Below are 25,871 nucleotides of genomic sequence, written 5' to 3'. Positions count from 1 at the left end.
ATACAGTACAACTGGATTATGAGAACGTATTTTACTCCAGTTAGGTTAAATAAAATTAATCCGAATTTTCCAGACACATGCATTAAATGCTCAACTGATAGAGGCACATTGTTGCACTGCATGTGGAATTGTCCTAATGTGCAGGAGTTTTGGAAAGAGGTCATTTTACTAATTTCTCAGATGGTATCTGTCAATCTCCCAATGAGACCAGAAATTTTTATTTTGGGGATTTTACCAGAGAATTTGGTGCATTGTAGAAGCACTTGCAGATTCATTGACATCTGTATACTTCAAGCAAAGCGTTTAATAGCTATGTATTGGAAGAAAATGGAAAAGCCACCTATTTTACAGTGGATCAATAATATGTCCTTTTGTTTGTCAATGGAAAAGATTACATACATATTGAAAGGTAAATTGTCTTTTTTTAAGAGTATTTGGAAACCATTTATATCCTTTATTCCAAATTCTGATTTCCATAATATAATAAATGAGGTAGAAAGAGATAAAATAACTTGATTCTCAACCTATTCTCACCTCATGTTATGACTAGTAAATCATTAGTCATTTAATCATTTACTATTTCTCCTGAAATATTCCCTCTCATGTCATGATTTGCTTCTCTTGTATGCCTGATTACTTCCAACTAATGTGTAGCTATCCTATTTGACCTATGCCTGTTTTTTATTTTTATTTTGTTTATATACATGTATACATATACTTTTTTTTTTTGTCACAATTACTATTCCTTATTTCCTTTTTTATTTATTATTACTATTTATTTATTTTCATTATTATTATTATTATTTGTATTATGTAAAAGAGATCCAACCTTTTAATTTACGTTATTGTTGTATTATACTGGCATAAGCTGTTGTATCTCAATAAACAAAGTATTACAAATAATTTTATTTATGAGTACTAATCTGTTTTGTAAAGCAATTAATTGAGCAGTATAACATTCTTAAGCTACAGTTTATGTTTTTCACAATAGATTCAATATGAGGACTGAAAGTAAGTCAGGAGCCAAGCCAAAGGCCCAGATATTTAAACTCCTCAACATTCTTTAGAAGTGTACCATCCAGGAATTTAACCTCCAAAGAAGTATTTTGCTTATAGAGTGCAGATCTGGTTGCAAAAAGCATGCTATAAGACTTCTTTTTATTCAATAAAAGTAGATTAGAAGAGAACCATGTTTTAATAAGATTGAAATCAAATTGAAGTGAGGTTTGAATCTTAGATATATCGTGTTTAGATGTATACATAATTGTGTCATCTGCATATGGATTAATCTGACAGTCTTATTTGTGGGAGATCATTTATAAAAATGGAAAATAAAAGGGGTCCTAGGGAAGAACCCTGAGGGACACCCGTTTCCATTATTCTAGGCTGGGAGTGTCACGATGCACACACGGGAAACAGAGATCCAATTGCAGTTTTATTTAAAGGGTAACCCGTACTCACAAACTAGTCCAGCCAAGGGTCAAATCCAAAAGGCAATCCAAAAACAAGAAAACAAACAAGAACAGGCAAAAACAGGCTACCAGAAGTGGTGTGACAATATACAAGGACTCGTAACAAACACTAAACAGGCAGGGTATATATAACACAGAACTAACAATGATAATGGGGAACAGCTGAGTGTATTGATGATGGGGAACGGCTGAGTGCAATGATGCAGTGATGGGTACAGAGTAGGATTGTGGGGAATGCAGTTCATAAAGTGGATGACACCGTGGGGAAGGAGGACTTCTAGTGGACACCTGGGGAACACAAACCCAACACCGTGACATAACCCCCCCTCTACGGAGCGGCTAAAAACGCTCCAAGACAAAACACACAACACAAGAGTTCAGGAGGGAGGTGGAATGGTAGAGGATCAGGGGGAAGCATGGGGGACCAGGTCCATGAAAGGGAACAGAAACAGGGGGTAATGGTTTAGCCGGGGGCCAGGGCGACGCAGACAGTCCATCGGGCGGCCAGGGCGAAGCAGACAGTCCATCGGGCGGCCAGGGCGAAGCAGACAGTCCATCGGGCGGCCAGGGCGAAGCAGACAGTCCATCGGGCGGCCAGGGCGAAGCAGACAGTCCATCGGGCGGCCAGGGCAAAGCAGACAGTCCATCGGGCGGCCAGGGCAAAGCAGACAGTCCATCGGGCGGCCAGGGCAAAGCAGACAGTCCATCGGGCGGCCAGGGCAAAGCAGACAGTCCATCGGGCGGCCAGGGCAAAGCAGACAGTCCATGGGGCGGCCAGGGCGAAGCAGACAGTCCATGGGGCGGCCAGGGCGGTGAAGACCCCTCGGGCGGCCAGGGCGGTGAAGACCCCTCGGGCGGCCAGGGCGGTGAAGACCCCTCGGGCGGCCAGGGCGGTGAAGACCCCTCGGGCGGCCAGGGCGGTGAAGACCCCTCGGGCGGCCAGGGCGGTGAAGACCCCTCGGGCGGCCAGGGCGGTGAAGACCCCTCGGGCGGCCAGGGCGGTGAAGACCCCTCGGGCGGCCAGGGCGGTGAAGACCCCTCGGGCGGCCAGGGCGGTGAAGACCCCTCGGGCGGCCAGGGCGGTGAAGACCCCTCGGGCGGCCAGGGCGGTGAAGACCCCTCGGGCGGCCAGGGCGGTGAAGACCCCTCGGGCGGCCAGGGCGGTGAAGACCCCTCGGGCGGCCAGGGCGGTGAAGACCCCTCGGGCGGCCAGGGCGGTGAAGACCCCTCGGGCGGCCAGGGCGGTGAAGACCCCTCGGGCGGCCAGGGCGGTGAAGACCCCTCGGGCGGCCAGGGCGGTGAAGACCAGGGCGAGGGCGACCATAGGACAGGAACAGCAACAGACACCTGCTCATGCACTGGAATGGGCACTGGCTCTGCCTCCGGCTCTGGAACGGGCACTTGCTCTGCCTCCGGCTCTGGAACGGGCGCTGGCTCTGCCTCCGGCTCTGGAACGGGCGCTGGCTCTGCCTCCGGCTCTGGAACGGGCGCTGGCTCTGCCTCCGGCTCTGGAACGGGCGCTGGCTCTGCCTCCGGCTCTGGAACGGGCGCTGGCTCTGCCTCCGGCTCTGGAACGGGCGCTGGCTCTGCCTCCGGCTCTGGAACGGGCGCTGGCTCTGCCTCCGGCTCTGGAACGGGCGCTGGCTCTGCCTCCGGCTCTGGAACGGGCGCTGGCTCTGCCTCCGGCTCTGGAACGGGCGCTGGCTCTGCCTCCGGCTCTGGAACGGGCGCTGGCTCTGCCTCCGGCTCTGGAACGGGCGCTGGCTCTGCCTCCGGCTCTGGAACGGGCGCTGGCTCTGCCTCCGGCTCTGGAACGGGCGCTGGCTCTGCCTCCGGCTCTGGAACGGGCGCTGGCTCTGCCTCCGGCTCTGGAACGGGCGCTGGCTCTGCCTCCGGCTCTGGAACGGGCGCTGGCTCTGCCTCCGGCTCTGGAACGGGCGCTGGCTCTGCCTCCGGCTCTGGAACGGGCGCTGGCTCTGCCTCCGGCTCTGGAACGGGCGCTGGCTCTGCCTCCGGCTCTGGAACGGGCGCTGGCTCTGCCTCCGGCTCTGGAACGGGCGCTGGCTCTGACTGGGCAGACGGGACGTGAACAGTCTCTGACTGGGCAGACGGGACGTGAACAGTCTCTGACTGGGCAGACGGGACGTGATGGGCAACAGGACGTGAACAGTCTCTGACTGGGCAGACGGGACGTGAACAGTCTCTGACTGGGCAGACGGGACGTGAACAGTCTCTGACTGGGCAGACGGGACGTGAACAGTCTCTGACTGGGCAGACGGGACGTGAACAGTCTCTGACTGGGCAGACGGGACGTGAACAGTCTCTGACTGGGCAGATGGAGCGTGAACACTCTCTGAATCGGCAGAAGTGACGGTAGACGTCTCTTTCTTCCTCCTCCTCCGGACCACTGGACTCGGGACCCCCGGACTCGGGACCCCCGGACTCGGGACCACCGGACTCGGGACGGCGTCGGCATAGCGAGGCTCCAATACATCCCACTGACTCCGAAGCTCAAGGTATCTTGTAAAACTCCAAAAGTCCAAGACTTCCAGACCCTTCATTTCCCACCCCGGCAATGGGTCATCAAGACAGGTATTAAAAATGTCTTTTAATGCTGCCTCACTGTATCCCATTCCCCTCGAGAGCGTCTAAAATGACTGGGCTATGCAACCCACCGGCAGGCATTGCTGACGAAAGCTCATCAAATTTTGGACACGGCCCATCCTCTCTTTCTCCGTGGTAGGAGGGAGGATACGGAACCCCATCATGCTGGATCTCTTTGTGATGGAGTCCTTCTGTCACGATGCACACACGGGAAACAGAGATCCAATTGCATTTTTATTTAAAGGGTAATCCGTACTCACAAACTAGTCCAGGCAAGGGTCAAATCCAAAAGGCAATCCGAAAACAAACAAGAACAGGCAAAAACAGGCTACCAGAAGTGGTGTGACAATATACAAGGACTCCATGACAAACACTAAACAGGCAGGGTATATATAACACAGAACTAACAATGATAATGGGGAACAGCTGAGTGCAATTATGATGGGGAACAGCTGAGTGCAATGATGCAGTGATGGGTACAGACAAGGATTGTGGGGAATGCAGTTCATAAAGTGGATGACACCGTGGGGAAGGAGGACATCTAGTGGACACCTGGGGAACACAAACCCAACACTGTGACAGGGAGAGAGTATCATTAAAAGACACACTTTGACGTCTGTAATGAAGATATGAATTAAACCAGAGAACAGCAGATTTGGAAAGACCAATAGCATATAGTTTGTCAAGAAGAATATAATGATTGACCATATCAAACGCCTTAGTGAGATCAATAAATATTGCACCAGTAGACTTATTATCTTGTGCAGAAAAAATATCATTGGTAAATATTGTAAGGGCTGTTGTTGTAGAATGATAAGGTCTAAATCCAGATTGATTTGGAGTCAAGAGGGAAAAGTCATTAACATAATTTGACAGTTGCCTAAAAATAAGCTTTTCAAATATCTTAGCTACATTACTGATTATAGAAATTGGTCTATAATTGTTGACATCAAGTGAGTCACGACCTTTGTGTATTGGTATTACTTTTGCAAATTTCCACATTAATGGAATTACACAGGTGGAAAGTGATAAATTAAATAAATCACATAGTGGATATTGTCACAGTCTCCGTCTGCACTGTTCTGTCTTGTTTGCACTACACCTCCCACAAATCCCTCTTGTCTCCACACCTGATCTCACTCCCTCATTTCCTCGTCATCATCTGTCTCACCTGTTTACACATCATTATTGTTCATTGGTTTGTGTATTTAGTTCCCTCTGTCCAGTCATTCCTTGTCGGTCTTTGTTCATACGTCACCTTTGTGTGTATGCTTTGTGTCTGCCTTAAACTGATTCTGGAAATGGAACAAATCTATGTTTGAATTGGAACCTGTCGACCATCGTTAGTGATGGCAAAATGAGGCTTCCTGAACCACTGCGACCTCGCAGCACATTGCTTCACCCAAAGGTTCATTACTCGAAGCTTCATTCAGCATTGCTTACTAGTGACACCTAGCTACTGTGCAAAGAAGTAGCAGACAAATTAATTAATTCTGAACCAATGACCTGAGCAGACTTATACCCCCCCACCCACCCAAACACACACACGTTGTTTTATTTACTTATTTATTTTCTTCTCACTATTAAAGTCTGTAACCTTTCATTTGCAATAATAAAAAGACCTGAGCAGACATTTGTCCATTGCCTGGGTATAAAATAAAATATGTATCTTTCTCTGTCTGAATTTACTTGTGCAGAGACAAATGTCACATACATAGTTAATTAATTATTTAGAAATTGTTTGGATAGTGACAGTATGAACAACAAAAGTGACACTGTGTTGAGTGCAGTGCTTATGGTGGAGTGAGTGTAATAAAATAAACTGCAACAGAATAGTCTGGGGTTGAAAAAGTTAAGATTGTTTTTGGGGTGTTTTGTGCAGTGAACTGTTTCTAGTTTAAGTGCAGTGTTGTGCTTACGGGACTGGGATATAGAGGAGCAAACTGCAACACTGCAGTTTGGGGTGGGTGAAGGAAGGATTACAATAGATTTTTATTGAGAAACAAAACAATTTTCAAGTGTGTTGGGGTTTAGACGATTCCTCTTCTTGGACAAAACCTCTCCAGTCTTGGAAAATATCCTTTCACAAGGAACAGAGGATGCAGGGGAACATAAAAATGCCAGTGCCAGCTGGTATAAATGAAGATACTGATGCTTGTGTTGAGGCCAGACAGGGGAGGATCTCCTCTTTCTTGCGGCTCCATTACCAGGAAAAAGGAAGAGTCGCAAAAAGCAAACAAATCCAAAAGGGCGATCCAAAACAATAAGCAGTCCAGTCCAGATCGGAAAATCCAAAGCAATCCAAATAATCTTATCTAATTAATATAACAAGATTATAATATAGCTACTATAATTAATAATAACAATATACTATAAGTATTCTAGCTTGATATAATGTAATAATATACAGCCCTAACAACACATATGACACAATAACGACAATGACAATGAGAATTCTCTAACTCTCTGACTCTGACACTGACTACTACAACTGCGTCTGCTACTCCTGACAACACCCACAAGGTGGCGCGAGTTTCGACACTCAAACCGAACCGATGACGTTTCCACACAAACCGAGGCCTCGTTTGTCATTAGTCACGTGATTTCCACGTTAACAACACAAGCCTCGAATCGCGGCTTCATCTGGCACGCCCATTTTTTCTCGACACAAGCTCCGACGCCTCGGTTCAAATGTCACATCATTAACCATCGTCTTCTTCAACCCACACACACCTGTGACAGATATGCTAGGACATGAGAAGAAAGTTTAATAAACTTCATGTCCAGACCATCGGGACCAGCACCATTAGAAGATTTTATTTCTGAAATTGCCTGTTGAACATCATAGGGACGAATTGTTGAAAAGGAGAATACACTGAACACTTGTTCAGTGTATTTGTTATTGTAGAATAGTAGAGCTCAGATGATTGAGAACAACCAATAGAAGAAAAGTGTTGATTGAGGGCATTGGCTATTAAGATATGATCAGTGATATTGTTATTGTTCACTCTAAGTTTGGAAGGATGACTTGTATTGGTTGTGTTAATTAAGGAGTTAAGTCTCTTCCAAAATTGCTTAGGGTTTTTGATGTCTGATAAAGAGTGCTGATAGTAGTTTGATTTTGCATTCCTTGTTTTAGTTGTACAAGCATTTCTTAATTTCTTATATTCAGACCAATCAGCATTTTCCTTTGTCATGCGTTATCTTACCCAGGCTTTATCTCGTAGTTTAAATAAATGTATTAAATCACCGTCAATCCAAGGTAAATGACTACCCTTGACCTTAACAGATGTCCAAGGTGTATGTTTATCAATGACTTTAAGAACCTCTGTGAGAAAGAACAAAATTTTAAACTTAGCCCGTCAATTTTCATTTTAGTATCATCTTCTCTCTCTCTGCGTGCGCGCGTCAATGTTTGTGATAGAGCTCGCGCAGCACTGATACATCATACTTTTTTTTTTTTTGATACAACGTGACTCAGTCAGACGCGGAAGGGGGATCGAGCGGGATTACTTTATTGCTGTCGATTTTCATTCTAAATAAATAAAAATACTGTTTATCGGCCACGGAATTCATCTTAAGCCAGCCCTAGGCTAAAGGGAGTCAGAGAAAAAAAAGAAAGAAAAAAAACACAACGTATCAATATTCTAGTATTGGAAAAAAATAAGTAATTTACATATTATATAAACCTTCAGAATGTAAACAAATAAGTCCAAATACGCTACTGCAGACAAACAAACATCATCAGCAACAACCAAAACCTTTTTGTCAATAAACTACTTTGAACAAGACAGGAGCAGTCCGTCATTCAGGTAAGAGTTGTAATTCCTGAAGAAAGATTTCAGCTTCCCCTGGGGTCTTACACAGCACCGATTTACCATTGAAGATAATCTTGAGCGTGGCAGGACAGTGCAAGGAGTAAGTCATGTCAAGTTCACAGAGGTACTTTTTGATAACAACTCCTGACGCTTTTGGAGAAGACTGGTAGTGAAATCCGGGAAAATATGGACACGTTTGTCGTTGAACTTAAGTTAATGTCTTTCACGGGCGAGTCGTAGGATTTGAACCCTCTGGGGTCTAAGGTGTTTTCTGAGTCTTGGAGGTGTTCTGACATGTCTCTGACATTTGTGCTTTTTTCAGTTGCTTATAAACATATTAGTGGCAAAGTTGTCATTACACTCTATTTAGCACAAACAGGGCTACCATAATATGTGAGCAACATGTACGTACATATTTGTATTTTTGAGAGAATATTGTTTATGCATGGTTATTGAAAAAAACTAAAACTTAAAGTTTATGAAATAAGGCCACAAAACTTTTGACTAATGGATGTTCTCGCCTAGAATTTTTACTTCAAAATTATCTGAAAATCATCCTGTCTAAACATTCACATAAAACAATACATTGATTTAAATTTTGTAAAACACTTTTTGTTTGGAAAGGCAATATGCGAAAGGGGCGTGACTCATGAATAATGGTCTTATTCGCACCTGAGAAGACAATGGTCTTATTCGCACCTGAGAAGACAAAAGACCTGCTTAATGAGCCTGTATAATGAGCCTTTCACACAGGTGTGTCACTGAGCCACAAGAAAGAATACAAGGACACAAGAAAATAAATATATATATACTACAAAATTGGTTCACAGTTGGAAACATCTAGAATTTATTTTTATTTTTCCACTTGTATTTTTGCTTGCAAATTGTATAATATCCAAGGTGAACATTTCTAGTAATTGTGTAGTTAATTCTCATACTGTATTTTCAGAAAGTTTTGGATATGTATCCTCCCCCCAAATTTGTCTCTAATAAAACAGAGAAGGCTTATATTGACGTTTTAAGATTTTGTTTACATCTACCTTGTAAATATATTCTTTGCTATTTTATTAAAAAGGTTACAATTACAGCAACAATTAAAATAATATTTTAAGTGTAATATTTCTTTGTAAAAACAAAAGTATACATTTTGTCATACATATTTAAAAGTTAAGGATTCATTAGTTTGAATAAAGCCTACATTGGAACAAACAGTATAATAACATCTTAGTTGATGACTTTATTTTTGACAAAACAAACAGCCTAATATATTTAACATTTGAGCAGAAATTTGTGAACAAAAGCTTATTTGATCTGGCAGTAGTCTATTTTACAGTAAAAACTTTATAATCCATCCAAAACTAGTCAACGAAATGTTGTCTTTCATATTTCGTCTGCAACATAGGCATATCATTTGTTGTTTTTATGATAGCCTATATTAGGGCCTATAAATATTAATTTGCATATTAATTTTAGTTTAATACGTTGCTTATACAAAGACATTTTATTTCAACATATTTCAGTCGATTTTTACTCATCTCAGTATAGCAATATAGTTTGGTAAAAGCTGTTCAAGTCATTCATTCTGACAACAGCAGAGAGAACCTGCCCAAAATACCTGGGCATCCAGCAGGAGCTGATCTGGCAAATCTTTGACCTGTGGAAAACAGAAAAAATATAGGTGTTACCAAAAATACAAAGTATGAAATGTGTCGTTTAATAAAACTGTGTGAGAGAGAGAGAGAGAGAGAGAGAGAGAGAGAGAGAGACACAGACAGAGACACAGACAGACAGGTCCACTTTAATAAAAAGGGATATTTATTAAACAAACCAGATCAAGAGCAGAAACAAAATAAAGTGCATAACTGATATGCCAATTCCGATATGTTCATAATAGCCTACTCAAAACAGACAGGGCAACCTAACGCAGACAAGTTAGCTTACCGCTTTTAGATGATATGTCATGTTTGTCGTCGAGCTGTGGAAGGCAAACTGTTGCTTGCAAACTTTGCATTCAACCTTTTTCCCGTTATCAATTTTAACAAAATGCTGCCACGCTGTCTATGTCTTTGTTGTTGACATGTTAGAAGAAGACTGACTATTAAACGCTCTCACAATTAAATAAATAATATTCAGCATCAAACCTTCTATAGCCTACTTATCTGTCTCTCTTCTCCAGTGGGTTGGGCTAATCCAAAAAAAGTTAAAACAAGGGGTCGTTCTGAAGACAGACTGTTACCTGTGAAAAAGGGGTACTCTGAAAACACCCCCATTAGCAGTTATTGCTTTCCCCCTGATGAAATGAGCGCGGCAAAACTGATGAAGTGAGCGCGGCAAAACTGATTAAATGAACTCACAAAAAATCGACCAATCACAATTTTAGTCAAACCAGAACATATCGACCAATTAATCAACTAATCGACTGGGACATTACAGCCCTACTTCCAACGCAAATTAAAACTGAAACAGGCAGCCAGCTACTCTAGTGACTACTCTGTCTCAGCCTCTAGCCTACCATAACACAGAGTAAGAAGTATAGACACATAAAACACATCATACACTAAAAAATGTCTTACTTTGAGGGGTCCTGTGTGGATGGCCTGGACGGGATAGAGTGGTTTCACGACCTTGCTCCATGTTTGTGTTCACAGACACTTGAAACACAAAGATTAAAAAGATTAAAACAAAGATTAATGATTCTTTCAGGTAATCAGTGTCAGATCATATCACCCTTAAAACCAAAACAGGCAGCCAGCTACTCTAGTGACTACCAAGTGCAATCTCTGTCTCAGCCTGTAGTAGAAACATTGTCTTTAATCTAAAGATACCTGCTAGCTAGCCACCATGCTCTCGGGTCAAACTAACTTGACTGTAGTTTTAGACTAAGACAGCTAGTCTGATTAGAGGAGAACAGACTAGATGACTTGACTAGACTAGACTAGACTGGAAATGTAACCGAGTGTCTGTGTGTGAAACAGCTTTAATTGCTTACAAAGTTGTTTTACAGACTCTGTTCTGTGTCTGTGTGTTAATTAACTTACATTCAGAAGAGCACATCCCTTCATCGCTGGGTGTGTCTTGCTGCCAATCATCTTGTGGCACTAGGAAATACAGAAAAAGGCCTGTTACACAAAGAACAGCATCACCCAGGTCCAACAACAGAGCTAAACGAGTGACCCCACAGCAGTAGTTCTCAAACTTTTTCTGTCATTTTTGTCATTCCCCATTTTGTATAGGACTGTGCTGTGTGTGTGTGTGCTGTGTATTTTGTGTGTGTGCCTGTCTCAGTGTGTTCTCCATCTGCATGCCAAATAGCTTACGTTCAGAAGAGCCCAGCCCTTCATGTTTGGCTTCCTGCTGCCAATTAATGGTTGTCACTATGAAATGATGAAATGAAATGGTGAAACTGTCTGGCTTTTTGCTCTCAAACTTTTAAAGTGCGCCTACAGCCACAAGTTTAAAGACCCAATGCATCACATATTTAACAGAAACTTACATTCAGTAAGAAGGTAGTCCTCATTCACTGTAATCACTAAAATGGCAAAACACATTAATGCTGGTTACACACAGTTCGGTTTCTGCTTTCCTTGCATATTGGTGTAGGTTTCCTCCTGCTGACTGGCCTCAAATTGCCCAGATCCAGCTTGATTTTAAAATCTGGCCCTAATTCATTTGCTATTGAATTACTCTGAAATGTATACTTTTACTACCTCAGTCTGATGTTCTGAGTAAGAAGTGCAGTATCATACATTACATGTAAAATATCTTACTATCGTTAGTCCTCTGACGGAGCCCTGGAAGAGGGTGGCGTGGAGGCTGCTCCAAAGCACACAGGCCTTCATTATTATCCGGTGTCACTAGAAAATACAGAAAAATGTATAGTACAGAAAAACAGAAAAAACTATTGGAGTGAAGAGTAAGTCAAGTTTATCACAATTAGATAAACTAAAGTCAGTGAGGTGAGTAATTGCCACACATTTCTATCAGCAGCAACTCATCTTAACCCAGGTCAAAATAACAAGAGTTAACCCAGTGTCACTCCACATCAATGGTTCTCAAACTTTTTCTGTCATTCCCCACTTTGCATAGAACTGTGCTGTGCTCTCTGTGTCTTTGTGTGTGAGTTTGCGGGTGTGTGTGTGTTAGTGTGTGTGTCAGTGTGTTCTTGGTCTGCGTCTTAAATAGCTTACAGTCAGGAAAGCCTTCAGTCCTCCAGTCCCGGTGCCTCTTCTTGAATATTAACTGAGGTCTCTTGGAAAGACAGAAAACCTTGGCTTACTGATCACACTACTAATATAAACTCAAAAATAATATCTGGAACATCAAACTATGGTATGCACTGTGGACCTGTGCAGTACACTGTGTCTGCTTGAGTTTAGGGACCTGATGCATTTTACTATAGAGGGGACACTTACCTTCACTATACGATGATGTGGGATTGGCTGGAGGAGTTAAACGAGGGGTGGGAAGGTGTGCCAGCTTTCTTCTTACTGACACTTCAAGATGATTAAAAAAAGGTTACAACAGAAAGATCAAAAAGCACATCAACAATAAGATTTGCACCTTAGATATCTACATCTGATATTCGCTGTATGAGAAGTGCAGCATTATACACATAAAATGTCTTACTACGCTTGCTCCTTTGATGGAAACTTGGGTGGGCTAGAGAAGGCTGCTCCCTGCTTGTCACTGTCATGGCCATTTATAAAACAAGGATTAAAATTCAAAAAATGTTTAAACACCAAGATTACAAATTCTTATCAGGCATAATTACAAGTATGAGTGTGTAATTAATTTTCTAATGGACATATGGAAACTTAAGTTTAAAATAGTTATCCCACTTGCCAGCTCTGATGTTGTTTCCAGCCATAGGTAGGAGGGGAGGGGGAGGAGTTTTTTTTGGAAGGTTTGTTGTGTTCCCCTTCAGGGACTACCGCTGCGTGAAATCGCAGTGGGAACGCCCTCAGCGTGACGCGTCTGAAGCATGAATGAAATCAGTCAATGGAGAGAATGAGTGTACGGCGAGTGACGTCATCGACCAGGAAGCTATAAATATCCCCTGAGTACACAACACGCCAGCTTTTAGTTACTTCAGCAGCTCTGTGTGTGTCTGAATCTGTCGATTGTGTTTGTCTGTTTTGTCAGGAGTTTTCACTATATATATTTTATATAAAAAAACCAATATGAGCGAGCAGTATAAGAAGTGTGTTCCCCCCTGTACTCGGCACATCACGGGTGGGGATTCACACGAGCTAAGTGTGGCTTGTTTGGGAGTGCAGCAATGCCCAGTCGGCTCTCGAGGGAGTCGATTGTCAGCATTGCGAGCGTTTTCCCTTGAGAACTCTGCGCTCGCGGCGATCGCTCTTCGAGGAGAGTGATTTGCTGCGAGCTCCCCGAGGCTCGGGTCCCGCTTCTGTTGAGGCAGAGCGGCGGCGCTTGTCTTGGGGCTCGCAGATGGATCTCGCTGGCGACGTTGAGACGGGCTCCGCCCTATCTCAGCTATCTCCGACGAGATCTAGTGCCTCTCACCCGGCTCTGGAAGCACGCGCTGCGGCGGTTACTTCTGCCCGGGTGGAGGCACATGATGATGTTGAATTGAGATTTTCCAGTTCTGAGGAGCTGGATATCGAAAGTTTATTATCAGAGAAAACTAGTTTATCACATTATACTGCAAATGAAGAAGGTTTGATGGATGTATTATCTCGGGCTGTTGAAAAGCTAAAAAAAAAAAAAAAAAATAACAGTATCGAGTGGCCAGCTGATAGACAGGTTTCTAGAATTAAAAGCAATCTAGATGATAGATTTCTGTCTGCACGACCTCAACCTTCTAGCCGGTGCTTACCGTTCTTACCAGATCTTCATGCTGAGTTTTCAAAGACCTGGGTTAGACCGGTTTCAAGCAGAATTTACACAAATCAGTCCAATGCTTATGGTAACATTGTTGGTGCTAAATCTGCTGGTTATGTGACGATACTGTAGGCGGAGGAGACGCTTGCGAGCTATCTCTCTCCTGCTTCATCGTCTTCACTTAAAGCACCGGCTCTTCCACCAATAAATAAATAAATAAATATATATACCTCTGTGCTGGTGGGGAAGGCTTACTCGGTGGCTCGGCAGGCGGCTGCATGTTTGCATACGATGTCTTTTATGCAGGCTTTTCAGGCCGACCTGCTCAAAGGAAATCTGAGGGGGGTCCCCGCCGAGAGAGACTTGCGTTCACCTCCCTTAAGGGTGCCCTGTCTCTCCCGGCGCCCTCAGGGGCCCGTCCTACTAACCCTGCCGAAACAGGGCGTAGAAGGGTCTGGCGAGTGCTTTCCCGAGGGACGCTCGCCGCCTCTAAGGAGGGTTCTAGTGTGTTCAGACCAGTCGTTCCCTGCCGGTGCGCCGTTACAGGGCACTGTGTCTGTCACGCAGAATGTTCAACCAGAGCAAAGTCTTTCGTCGAGTTCGTCTTCAAAAAGAGCACAGCAGAAGCGGAGTGTCACGTCTCGTGCCCCCCTGCAGAGAAACTGGAGGGACGAGGCGGGGTGCTCTCCGGCACGGCCTTCTCGGGGCAGGACTGATCTGAGGACAGTCATTGTCGCCAGAAAGGCCGCGTCGAAAAAGTCCTGACGGGCTGAACGTCAGGACTCTGAGGGTGGTCCCCATCGGGAAAAACTTGAGTTCCCCGCACAAAAACACGGTGCCCTGTCTTTCTCGGTGCCCTCAGGGGTCTGTTCTACTAACCCTGCCTATACAGGGCGTAGAGAGACTCGGCGAGCGATTTCCCGAGGGACGCTCGCCCCCTCCAAGGAGGGTTGTGGAGTGCTCAGACCAGCTGTTTCCTGCCAATATGTTACAGGGCGCTGTGTCTGTCACCCGGGATGTTCATCCGGAGGCCAGCCTCGAGAGGCTGGTTCCCTTAGTAGAGTTCCTGGCGGAATGGGTCCCCCACCCAGCAGGGAGTTAGGATACTTCTTCATCGAAAAAAAAAAAATCCTGACGTGCTGAACGTCAGGGTTCTGAGGGTGGTCCCTATCGTGAAAGACCTGAGTTCACTGCACAAGAACACGGTGCCCTGTCTTTTCCGATGCCCTCAGTGGTCTGCTCTACTAACCCTGCCTTCACAGGGCGTAGAGAGACTCGGCGAGCGATTTCCCGAGGGACGCTCGCCCCCTCCGAGGAGGGTTGTGGAGTGCCCAGACCAGCTGTTCCCTGCCAGTACGTTACAGGGCGCTGTGTCTGTCACTGGGGATGTTCAAATCAGATCCGAGGACTGGTTTGTCATGATAGATCTAAAGGACGTTTACTTCCATGTATCTATCCTCCCTCAACACAGGAAGTTCCTGAGGTTCGCTTTCGGGGGCGAAGCGTACCAATATCGGGTTCTTCCGTTCGGCCTAGCACTGTCACCCCGAACATTCACGAAGTGTACGGATGCTGCTATAGCCCCGCTGAGGTTACAGGGCATCCGCTTTCTGTACTATATAGACGATTGCTTGATTCTAGCTCAATCGGAACAACAGGCGGTTCGGCACCGAGATGTCGTTCTTGCTCATATCAAGTGACTGGGGCTGAGGCTCAACGCCAAAAAGAGTGTTCTTTCTCCATTACAGAGAACCACTTTTCTAGGTGTAGTGTGGGATTCAACGACGATGCAGGCACGATTGTCACCTGCTCGTATTGCTATGATTCTCGCTGCAGTAGATCAGGTCAAGCTAGGCCAGTCATCCACTGTAAAACAGTTCCAGAGACTGCTAGGTCTCATGGCAGCTGCGTCCAACGTGATACCTCTTGGCCTCTTGCACATGAGACTGTTACAGTGGTGGCTCAGGACCAAGGGTTTCTCCACGAGGGGAAATCCGCTTCGCATGATCGTGAGTTTGCGACGGTGTCATCACGCCCTGATCATGTGGAAAGATCCTTGGTTTCTGTCCCAAGGCCCTGTGTTAGGAGCTCCTTGTCGTCGCGTTATGCTAATGACAGATGCCTCTCTCACGGGTGGGCTCAGGGTCTGTGGGAGGACCATCATCGTCTGTGGCACTTAAACTGCCTAGAGATGTTGGCGGTGTTTCAGGCTCTGAAACACTTCCTCCCAGACCTAAGGGGCCACCATGTTCTTGTCCAGACAGACAACACATCGGTGGTTTCTTATATCAACCATCAGGGGGGTTTGCGTTCTCGCCCGCTTTACAAACTGGCACGTCAGATCCTTCTATGGTCCCAGGGGAAAATTCTTTCTCTGAGAGCTTTTATCTCCCGGGGTATTTAAATCAGGGGGCAGACATCCTGTTAAGACAGGGGCCGAGGCCCGGGGAATGGAGTCTTCACCCCGAGGTGGTGGAACTCCTATGGAAACATTTCGGTCTTGCCGAGGTAGACCTATTTGCTTCTCGAGAAACATCACACTGCCCGCTGTGGTTCTCTCTCAGCCATCCAGCCCCGCTGGGGTTGGATGCGATGGTACATCCGTGGCCGAGGTCACGCTTGTACGCTTTTCCCCCGATCGCTCTGCTCCCAGGAGTTCTGGAGAGGGTTCGCCGGGACGGGCTCAGTCTCCTGCTAATAGCCCCGTTCTGGTCGGCCCGGGTATGGTTTGCGGACCTAGTGTCTCTCCTCAACGGCTCTCCCCTAGAGATACCGATCAGCAGAGATCTGCTCTCTCAGGCGAGTGGGTCGATCTTTCACCCCCGTCTAGAGCTATGGAGGCTGTGGGCTTGGCCTCTGAGGGGGCCCAGCTCATAGATTCTGGTCTCTCGGCTGAGGTCGTTGAGACCATCCTCCGATCCAGAGCTCCCTCCACGAGGAAGTTATATGCCGCGAGGTGGAAACTTTTCACCTCTTGGTGTGGAGAGCGCCAGCAGGACCCAGTTAACTGCCCGGTTGGTACAGTCCTGGATTTCCTGAAGGACCGTCTCTCCACAGGGTTATCCCACTCCACACTGAAGGTGTATGTGGCGGCCTTAGCTGCTTACCACACCCCTTCAAGTGGAGGTTCCCTCGGGAAACACCCGCTTATGTCTTGCTTCCTTCGTGTCACCTTGAGGCTGAGGCCTGCAGTTCGCACAAGGGTACCAGCTTGGGATCTGGCCGTCATCTTAGAAGGTCTCTCCCTTGCTCCTTTCGAGCCCATCGAGGAAGTTTCGGAAAAGTTTCTTACTCTAAAGACTATCCTTCTTCTCGCTATCTCATCTCTAAAAAGAATTGGAGATATTCAAGCACTTTCGGTGGCTCCCTCGTGCCTGGAATTTGCTCCTGGTTGGTTAAGGCCTTTCTCTTTCCGAGACCAGGTTATGTTCCTAAGGTTCCAACTGTTTCAGTTAGACCTATAGTTCTGCAGGTTTTCTGTCCTCCGCCTTTTCTGACGTCAGACCAGGAGAAAATTAATTTGCTGTGCCCAGTTTGGGTTTTGATGCTTACGTCCACAGAGCTGCCCTGTGGAGGAGATCGGAACAAATGTTCGTCTGTTTGGGTCACCTAAGAAAGGGTGTCCTGCATCTAGAAAAAGGATGAGCAAGTGGGTGGTCGAGGCCATCCCACTTGCTTATGGTTCGGCCCATCAGCCTTCACTTTGGCTGTAAGGGCTCATTCCACCCGGAGTATGGCTGCTTCTACAGCTCTTCTTTCAGGAGCTTCTCTTCAGGACGTTTGTGATGCGGCAGGCTGGTCCTCACCGCACACTTTCGTTATATTTTATTCCCTCGATCTTAGCTCCACTCCCGGGGCTCAGGTTCTCTCGTCGGTTTGTGTCTCCTAATGACACACGACGGGGATTTGGTCGTATGGGGATGTGGGTATTGCGTTCCCACTGCGATTTCACGCAGCGGTAGTCCCTGAAGGGGAACGTCCCGGGTTACGTATGTAACCCTAGTTCCCCGAAGGGACGGACGCTGCGTGTCCTGCCATACTCTCGGCATCCCCTTGGGTCGCTGCTTCAGTAACTTTTAAGCTGGCGTGTTGTGTACTCAGGGGATATTTATAGCTTCCTGGTCGATGACGTCACTCGCCGTACGCTCATTCTCTCCATTGACTGATTTCATTCATGCTTCAGACGCGTCACGCTGAGGGCGTTCCCACTGCGATTTCACGCAGCGTCCGTCCCTTCGGGGAACTAGGGTTACATACGTAACCCGGGACGTTTTCTTCTTTTTCTTCTTTGCCTGTGATGTTTGTGGTGCATTTGGGGTGTCTGATGAAGGGCACGATGCAGGGGATGATGGTGGTGATGGTGATGGTGATCTATGTCGCGATGGTCTGTACATGAAAAGATTTTACCAAGATTAGATTTCATATTGATTACATCGAACAGAGAGAAATATGACATGGGTGACATACTCTATGTGTGATTACAAAGAGGATGATCAAAAAGTCAAACAACATGATGCTCACTTTCTCCGCTGGTGAACTACTGGCAGCTCCTCTTTGTCTGTATTCAGATCAGAGGTGTGGCAGGACAGGCCCCACCTTTTACTGAGACTTTCAAAGCAGTCTGTAGGCAATGTTTAGTACTGTATGTTACCAATTAATTCTATATAACAACTTCAACATAGAAAGTACAATGAGTAACATCAGAACATCTTAACCCCCCACTCTTACTTGTCTCATGTAGTATTCGACAAGAGTACTGTTTCCATCCTTTAGATGGGTTAGGTAATGTCCTCTTTAAAATACTTTGGAGTATTTTGTATGAGTCTTTATATGGAGGCCACCAAGCCATGCCTCCATCATATTTGCCTGAGTGATAAAAAATACCTTTTATTGACAGTGATAGACAGTTGACAAATATCTATACCAACATAAAAATTGCAACGTTACAGCACTCAGCATTAACCTGATGTTGACAATGGAATTCTCCTGTAGCCTTATCTAGGTCAAAGATAAATATTTCCACTACATTGCCCTGGACTACCTGTAAACCATTCCCTTGCAACCGGTCCACTCGCTCCTTCATCGAAGGCCACTATAAGGTATAGGCTTTCCTGATGCAAAATTAATAGTACAGAAAATCACATTTTTTTTCTGTACTGATCAAATCTAAAAATGTTCACAGTTGTACAGTATGTCTTCCTAAAGCCGGGCTATTCAATTGGCGGCCCGCCAATCATCTCCATCCGGCCCGAGGGCACCTCAACCTCCCTTGTCCTCTTTTCCTGGTGGTGTGGCTAAATTTGGTTAAATATGCGCGTGGCCGCAGTGGCGCCTGCAGCTGTACGGATATACGCACTGTGTGTGTACCATGAGAAACGTTTTCGGTCCGAATATTTCAGTAGTTATTATGTGTGTGTCCCGTGTTTCTGTCGACTGAAGCAGCGATATCAATCATTCGTGAATTAATCATTCTTTGGTTTGATTATTTCCTTTCCATGAATTAGCCAAATGCGCTTGCATAACGGTCTGAAACGATTCCGATTCATTCGGACCGTTCTGTCACTGAATCATCTGAAGTGGTTTCTCGGTCAGTAACAACAAATAGAGGACAAATAGCACTGTTTTCAGTTGTTTCACGAGTTTACTTTGAACTACGCATCGCGGCCCAGTGGATAACGGAACGCAAGCTTAAAGGAGTTGCGTTTACTCCCGGTTCCGGACACTATTATTAAACAGCATTGCGACATCCAGTGAGAAGCGTTTCAACCTGAGACATCTTTCTGTTACAAACCACTCAATGATTTTAACTAGTTTTAAATCGGATGAAACAGCCTCAACATTCCCAACAAGATTGATGAATTAACAGCAGAAACATTGTGCCATGAACAAAGTTAGAAGACTTTAAATCCCCTAATCACCAGTTCACCACCCTTACAAACATTTACCGTGAATATTTATATTGAATACTATGTTATAGTCATTTATATTGCATTAGATTTATTAGGGGGCTAGAGGAATACATAATTATTTGTGTGTATAGTTTTTACCTGTTTAGGCAGTTTTTTTATAAAGTGGGAGTGAGTGAGTAGCCAATGTCGACCGATATTGTTTTTTTGATGGCCGATGCCGATATCTTAGAGAACAGGGTGGCCGATATATATATATATATTCCATATTTATTTTAATCAATATTTAATAAATCAGAAATAAATCAGAAAACAAATCCTTAAAATAAACATGCTTATACTTTAGATGGCAACTTCTTGAATCTGCAATCCTATTACAGTATTTTCCACAAAGTAATTGTTTAAAAATATATGAATAAAAAAAGAAGTAAACACTTTAATAGGACACTCAGTAATCTGGTAATTTCGTGCACACTGGTAATCATATTTTTTTAAATAAAGCCAAGGTAACGCTAATTTTACATGAACGATAAAACGACATGAATATGACATAGTGGGCAACTGGATATAGCACAGCATATTTTAAAATGAAGGATTTAAAGTGTTTCGATCACGTCTCCTGTGAAGCTTATTTTCTGTTCACATTCACTCACTTCGCACGGACCGACCGGCACTCACAGTAACACGTTTATGCAAGCTACAAATGCATACTTCAAAAGATATCACAGTTGGATTCGATTAAATCTGCAAGGTTTGTGAAATTAAATGTTTATTAGATATTCAGAGGTTTGTTTAAATTATGTAGATGCGCATTTGCTGAATGTTGATGGTAAATGAGAAAGTATTTTAGCCTGATTGTTTGCCTTTTCTGTTAGAAAGAACTGGTAAACAAAGATAGTAAATGGTAGGTGTAAAAGTAAAGTGTTTACTTTATTAGATATTATTATATTAGATATTAGACAGTATTAGATATGACTGACAGAGATCGTGATTCGTAAACTAATGAAGACGGAGAATGTGAGTGAGCACTGTGTGAACAGGTGCTGCCATTCTCTTCTCAAGTGCACTACCTGTCAAAATATAAGTCTGGAGCGCCGTCAAAATAAAAGTCACGCTTCCAACACATCGGCTAATTAGCAAAGAAAAAAATGCCGATATTTAAAAAATACCAAATATCGGTCGATATATCGGCTTGGCGATATATCGGTCGACCACTAGTAGTTAGTATAAAAAGTGAAAGTGTTATTTGTTGTGTTTATTTATTTTAAAATACTTTAATGCTTTGTAAAATAGTGGAATTTAGTTTATTAAAATATATTTTTTTATTCAAAAACATCATAAATGATAAAATATAATGTATAGTTGTCATTCAAATTCTATTATATTTTACACCTGCAGTAATGATAAAAATGCAATAACCATTGCACAGTGATTCGAAGAGCAGTAAACTGTGTTGTAATGATGCGTGTACAAAACTGCTTCTTTACAGATCAGCTGGCTAACGCTGCTTTTGCGAGCTGCCCGTCACGCCAGGTCAAACCTGTTGTATTTTCGCTGTTAATATTTCATGTATGAGTATATGACGATAAAACATGAAACTTGAAAATATATGTGTCTGCACTTCTTGAACATACATGGCAGTAAAACAAGCGCATGAAATAGATAAGTGCACCACAAAGTACTTAAAACTGCTGAGAGACAACAATACATAAATCTATGACTAGCTTAACCGACTAGCACAACAAAAACACAGCTGAACACTACAGTAGGCCTAAGAAGAAAAGCTGTAAGTATAGTCTCCCTCTATTTGAGAGAAATGGAGGGATGCTAAGTAGAGAAATATTATTTGGATTTTACAACAAAGGGGGGCTCGCCCATAGCACAATCAACGCTATGAACACCACTGACTACAACAGAAACAGTTGGGTCACTCAAAGACAACCTGCTGACCCATGGCAACATGTTGAAATGATTTAAACGGGACTCATGTGCACATGTAACAGGGGCATAGCAACAAACTGTTGTCCATGAGGAATTACATAAAGCTTCTCCTCTACTTGTCCAACATTACACAGCTGTGTCAAGTCTGACAGACTGTCCATCAAATACACACAAAACACTGTTGAGGGTTCAGGGTACTCAAAGAAACTTGACTGCTGGGCAAACGTTGAGTAGAGTAGGTAAATGTCATTGTTGTCTGAAATGATATTCCTAATTTTGGCCACTTTACCCTCTATACTGACATAGCAGTTCGCCCTGTCTAATTTCAGTGTGAATTGCTCTGTTTTGTACACCGAGTACTGAACAGCATCAGTAAACATGGCTGGCAGAGGTCCATTTACATGTTCCCTTCTCAGGCCCAAGCCTACCACCTGTGGCACTGGGGTGGTACCCCTCTCGAGGATCCGTTTCACTACCTGGGAGCAGGGAGATTGTGGCTTTCTAACCATTTTCTTTAGAGTCTTCATTCAATTCAATTCAATTCAAATTTATTTGTATAGCGCTTTTCACAATACATATTGTTTCAAAGCTGCTTTACAGAAAGTGCATTTCAGAAATGTACATAGAAAAATACAGTTAGTTAATGCATTAATTAATGTATTAATTTAGGGCATAACATATCGCCGGCGTTGAGTCGTCTCTTCACAGGCGTCGAGTCGTCTCTTCACAGGCGTCGAGTCGTCTCTTCACAGGCGTCGAGTCGTCTCTTCACAGGCGTCGAGTCGTCTCTTCACAGGCGTCGAGACGTCTCTTCACAGGCGTTGGGGCATCTGAAGTCTCCATGAAAGGCTGGATACAAACTGGAGCTGACGAACGCTATTTACCTTGGGACTAGCGTCCCGAGATAACAGCAGAAGAGCAGATGGGAAATAATTAGCATAGCTGCTGTTCATAATATTAATGCATTCGATCTGATTCAACAGTAGTTCAAAAGGTAAGCATTATGTGAATGCTTGGCTAAAAAGATGTGTCTTTAATCTAGTTTTAAACTGGGACAGCGAGTCTGAGCCTCGAACAATATCAGGAAGGCTATTCCAGAGTTTAGGAGCTAAATGCGAGAACGCCCTCCCTCCTTTAGTGGACTTAGATATCCTAGGAATGACCAGAAGCCTCGAATTTAGTGATCTTAAAGAACGCGATGGATTGTAGGGCGATATAAGTTCCATTAAATACACAGGAGCTAAACCATTTAGGGCTTTATAGGTCAGTAGTAGTAATTTGTAATTGATACGGAACTTAATGGGTAACCAGTGTAGAGATGATAAAACTGGTGTTATATGATCATATTTTCTTGACCTAGTAAGAACTCTAGCAGCTGCATTTTGCACTAACTGTAGCTTGTTTATAGAGGATGCAGGACAGCCAGCTAATAAAGCATTACAGTAATCTAGTCTCCAGGTCATGAATGCATGAACTAACTTTTCTGCATCAGAAACAGATAGCATGTTACGTAGCTTAGCAATGTTTCTAAGGTGGAAAAAGGCTGTTCTTGTAACATATGAAATATGATTTTCGAAAGACAAGTTGCGGTCTAGTATAACACCCAGGTCTTTTACTGTAGTGGATAAAGTAACAGGACATCCTTCTAAATTAAAGTTGTATTGTACAAGGTTTTGTGGGTAGTTTTTTGGACCAATAAGTAATACCTCCGTTTTATCTGAATTTAATAGCAGGAAATTACACGTCATCCAGCATTTTATATCTTTGAGACACTCTGTCAATTTAGATGAGTTGGTGTTTTCATCTGGTCGTGATGAAATATATAATTGAGTGTCATCAGCATAACAGTTTAAATTAATTTCATGTTTTCTTATAATATTACCAAGTGGCAGCATATATATTGAGAATAGCAGAGGGCCTAACACCGATCCTTGCGGCACTCCATAGCCTACTGACGTTATCTTTGATTTTTCCCCATTTAAACAGACAAAATGGTAACGGTCTGATAAGTACGATCTAAACCAGCTTTAATGCCTGTCCCTGAACACCAGTGTAGTTTTGTAGTCGATCCAAGAGTATTTTATGATCTATAGTGTCGAACGCAGCGCTAAGATCGAGTAGAACTAGTATTGAGATACAGCCTTGGTCAGAAGCTAAAAGTAAATGATTTGAAATTTTAACTAGCGCAGTTTCTGTGCTATGATGCAGTCTGAATCCTGACTGAAATTTTTCATAGATATCATTTTCTTGCAAGAAAGAGCACAATTGAGCGGACACAACTTTTTCTAGTATTTTAGACATAAATGGAAGATTTGAAATGGGTCTGTAATTTGCTAGGTTATTTGGATCTAATTGCGGTTTCTTAATGAGAGGTTTTATTACTGCCAGCTTGAATATTTTTGGAACATGACCTAGAGATAAAGACGAGTTAATAATATTGAGAAGAGGCTCTTCCACTACAGGTAACACTTCTTTCAGTATTTTAGTGGGTATTGGATCTAATAAACATGTTGTTGGTTGAGATGCAATGATAAGTTTATTTAGCTCTTCCTGTCCTATAGTTGTAAAGCGGTGTAGTTGTTCTTGAGGGGCGATAATTGAGGCTGAATCATAAGACACCATTGAAGATTGTATATTTAAAATTGTGTTTCTGATGCTTTCTATTTTCTCAGTGAAGAAATTCATAAAATCATTACTACTACACTGTAACGGAATATTTTGCTCTGGTGATGTCTGTTTATTTGTTAGTCTAGCCACGGTGTTAAATAAAAACCTTGGATTATTTTTGTTATTTTCTATTAGTTTGCGGAGATGCTCAGCCCTGGCTGCTTTTAGAGCCTTTTTATAACGTGACATACTGTTTTTCCACGCGATTCTAAAGACCTCTAAATTAGTTTGTTTCCATTTACGCTCTAAGTTACGAGTTTCTCTCTTGATAACATGCGTAGCACTGTTGTACCATGGTGCTTTAGTTTTCTATCTAACCTTTTTTAATCTAATTGGTGCAACAATTTCTAATGTACCAGAGAAAATGGTGCTCAAACTGCTAGTCATTTCCTCTAGTTCATCTGTTTGTTTGGGTTCACTGCGCAGCTGAGATAGATCAGGTAAGCTATTTGAGAATCTATCTATAGTGGTTGGAAGGATTGTTCTGCCTGGTCGATAACGTGGCGCAACATGACAAATTTCAGCAGTACTTATTATGCAAGTTACCATGTAATGATCAGTGACATCATCAATTTGCGGTACAATTTCTATATCGGTTGGATTGGTTCCATATGATATAATTAAATCTAGTGTATGATTTAGACGATGAGTGGGACCACTGACGTTTTGCTTGACCCCAAAGGAGTTTAATAAATCTGTAAATGCAGCCCCTAACGCATCATTTGTGTTATCTACGTGTATGTTAAAATCTCCAACAATTATTGCTTTATCGACATTGACCAATATATCTGAGAGAAAGTCTGCAAACTCTTTTATGAAATCAGCATAGGGCCCTGGAGGTCTATATACAGTAGCCAAGGCTAGAGATAATAGGGATTTCTTTCTTACATCTAAGAGCGTAACATTTAGCACAAGTACTTCAAATGAATTAATCCTTTGACCTGTTTTCTGAGTAACATTTAGAATATCTCTATAGATTGTTGCAACACCGCCGCCACGACCGATCAGACGGGGCTCATGCTTATAACAGTATCCTGGTGGAGTAGACTCATTTAGACCGAAATAATCATTTGGTTTAAGCCAGGTTTCAGTAAGGCAAAATACATCAAAACTATTATCTGTAACCATTTCATTTACAATAACCGCCTTAGATGTGAGCGATCTAATGTTTAGAAGACCTAGCTTTAGAAATTGTTTTTGTTCACTGATATTGAGATTTTCTGGTTTAATTACAATAAATTTTTTCCTAGATCCTACAGTAGATTTATTGTTTGGCCTCACTAAACGAGGAATAGACACAGTTTCTATATAATGTTCTACACTACTTATATCAATTAAGTTGGGCGAGCAAAGACTGTGATTTGGACTTTGACTTACTAGTCGGATGGTGTGTAACGTCTTGGAGATGTTGTCCGACAGAACAGCCGCCCCGATTCTGCTGGAGTGCAGGCCATCAGCACGGTAGAGCCTAGGTCGCTCCCAGAACAGATTCCAATAATTTACAAAGAGCAGTTTCTGTTCATTACACCATGACATTAACCATTCATTTAGTGCAAATAATCTACTGAACCTTTCCTGTCCTTGTCGGTACGTGGGAAGCGGTCCAGACACGATGATCG

The 25,871-nt window shown here is 43.5% G+C and overlaps 1 long non-coding RNA gene across 1 annotated transcript; it reads right to left on the bottom strand.

The window, feature by feature from the left end:
* Window positions 1-11,661: 11,661 nt before the first annotated feature.
* LOC143726123 (uncharacterized) lies at window positions 11,662-12,809 on the bottom strand. The gene is made up of 3 exons (XR_013198388.1): window positions 12,737-12,809; window positions 12,307-12,387; window positions 11,662-11,748 (listed from the first exon to the last, which is right to left on the bottom strand). It is a non-coding gene; the product is annotated as an uncharacterized LOC143726123 (long non-coding RNA).
* Window positions 12,810-25,871: the final 13,062 nt, after the last annotated feature.

This window comes from Siphateles boraxobius, unplaced genomic scaffold (genome assembly GCF_051911475.1).
Source record: "Siphateles boraxobius isolate OS27281-9 unplaced genomic scaffold, OSU_SipBor_1 77, whole genome shotgun sequence".
Taxonomy (NCBI): Eukaryota; Metazoa; Chordata; class Actinopteri; order Cypriniformes; family Leuciscidae; genus Siphateles; species Siphateles boraxobius.
The sequence above is the reverse complement of the archived record's forward strand: the minus strand, read 5'-3'. Positions and strand labels throughout refer to the sequence as shown.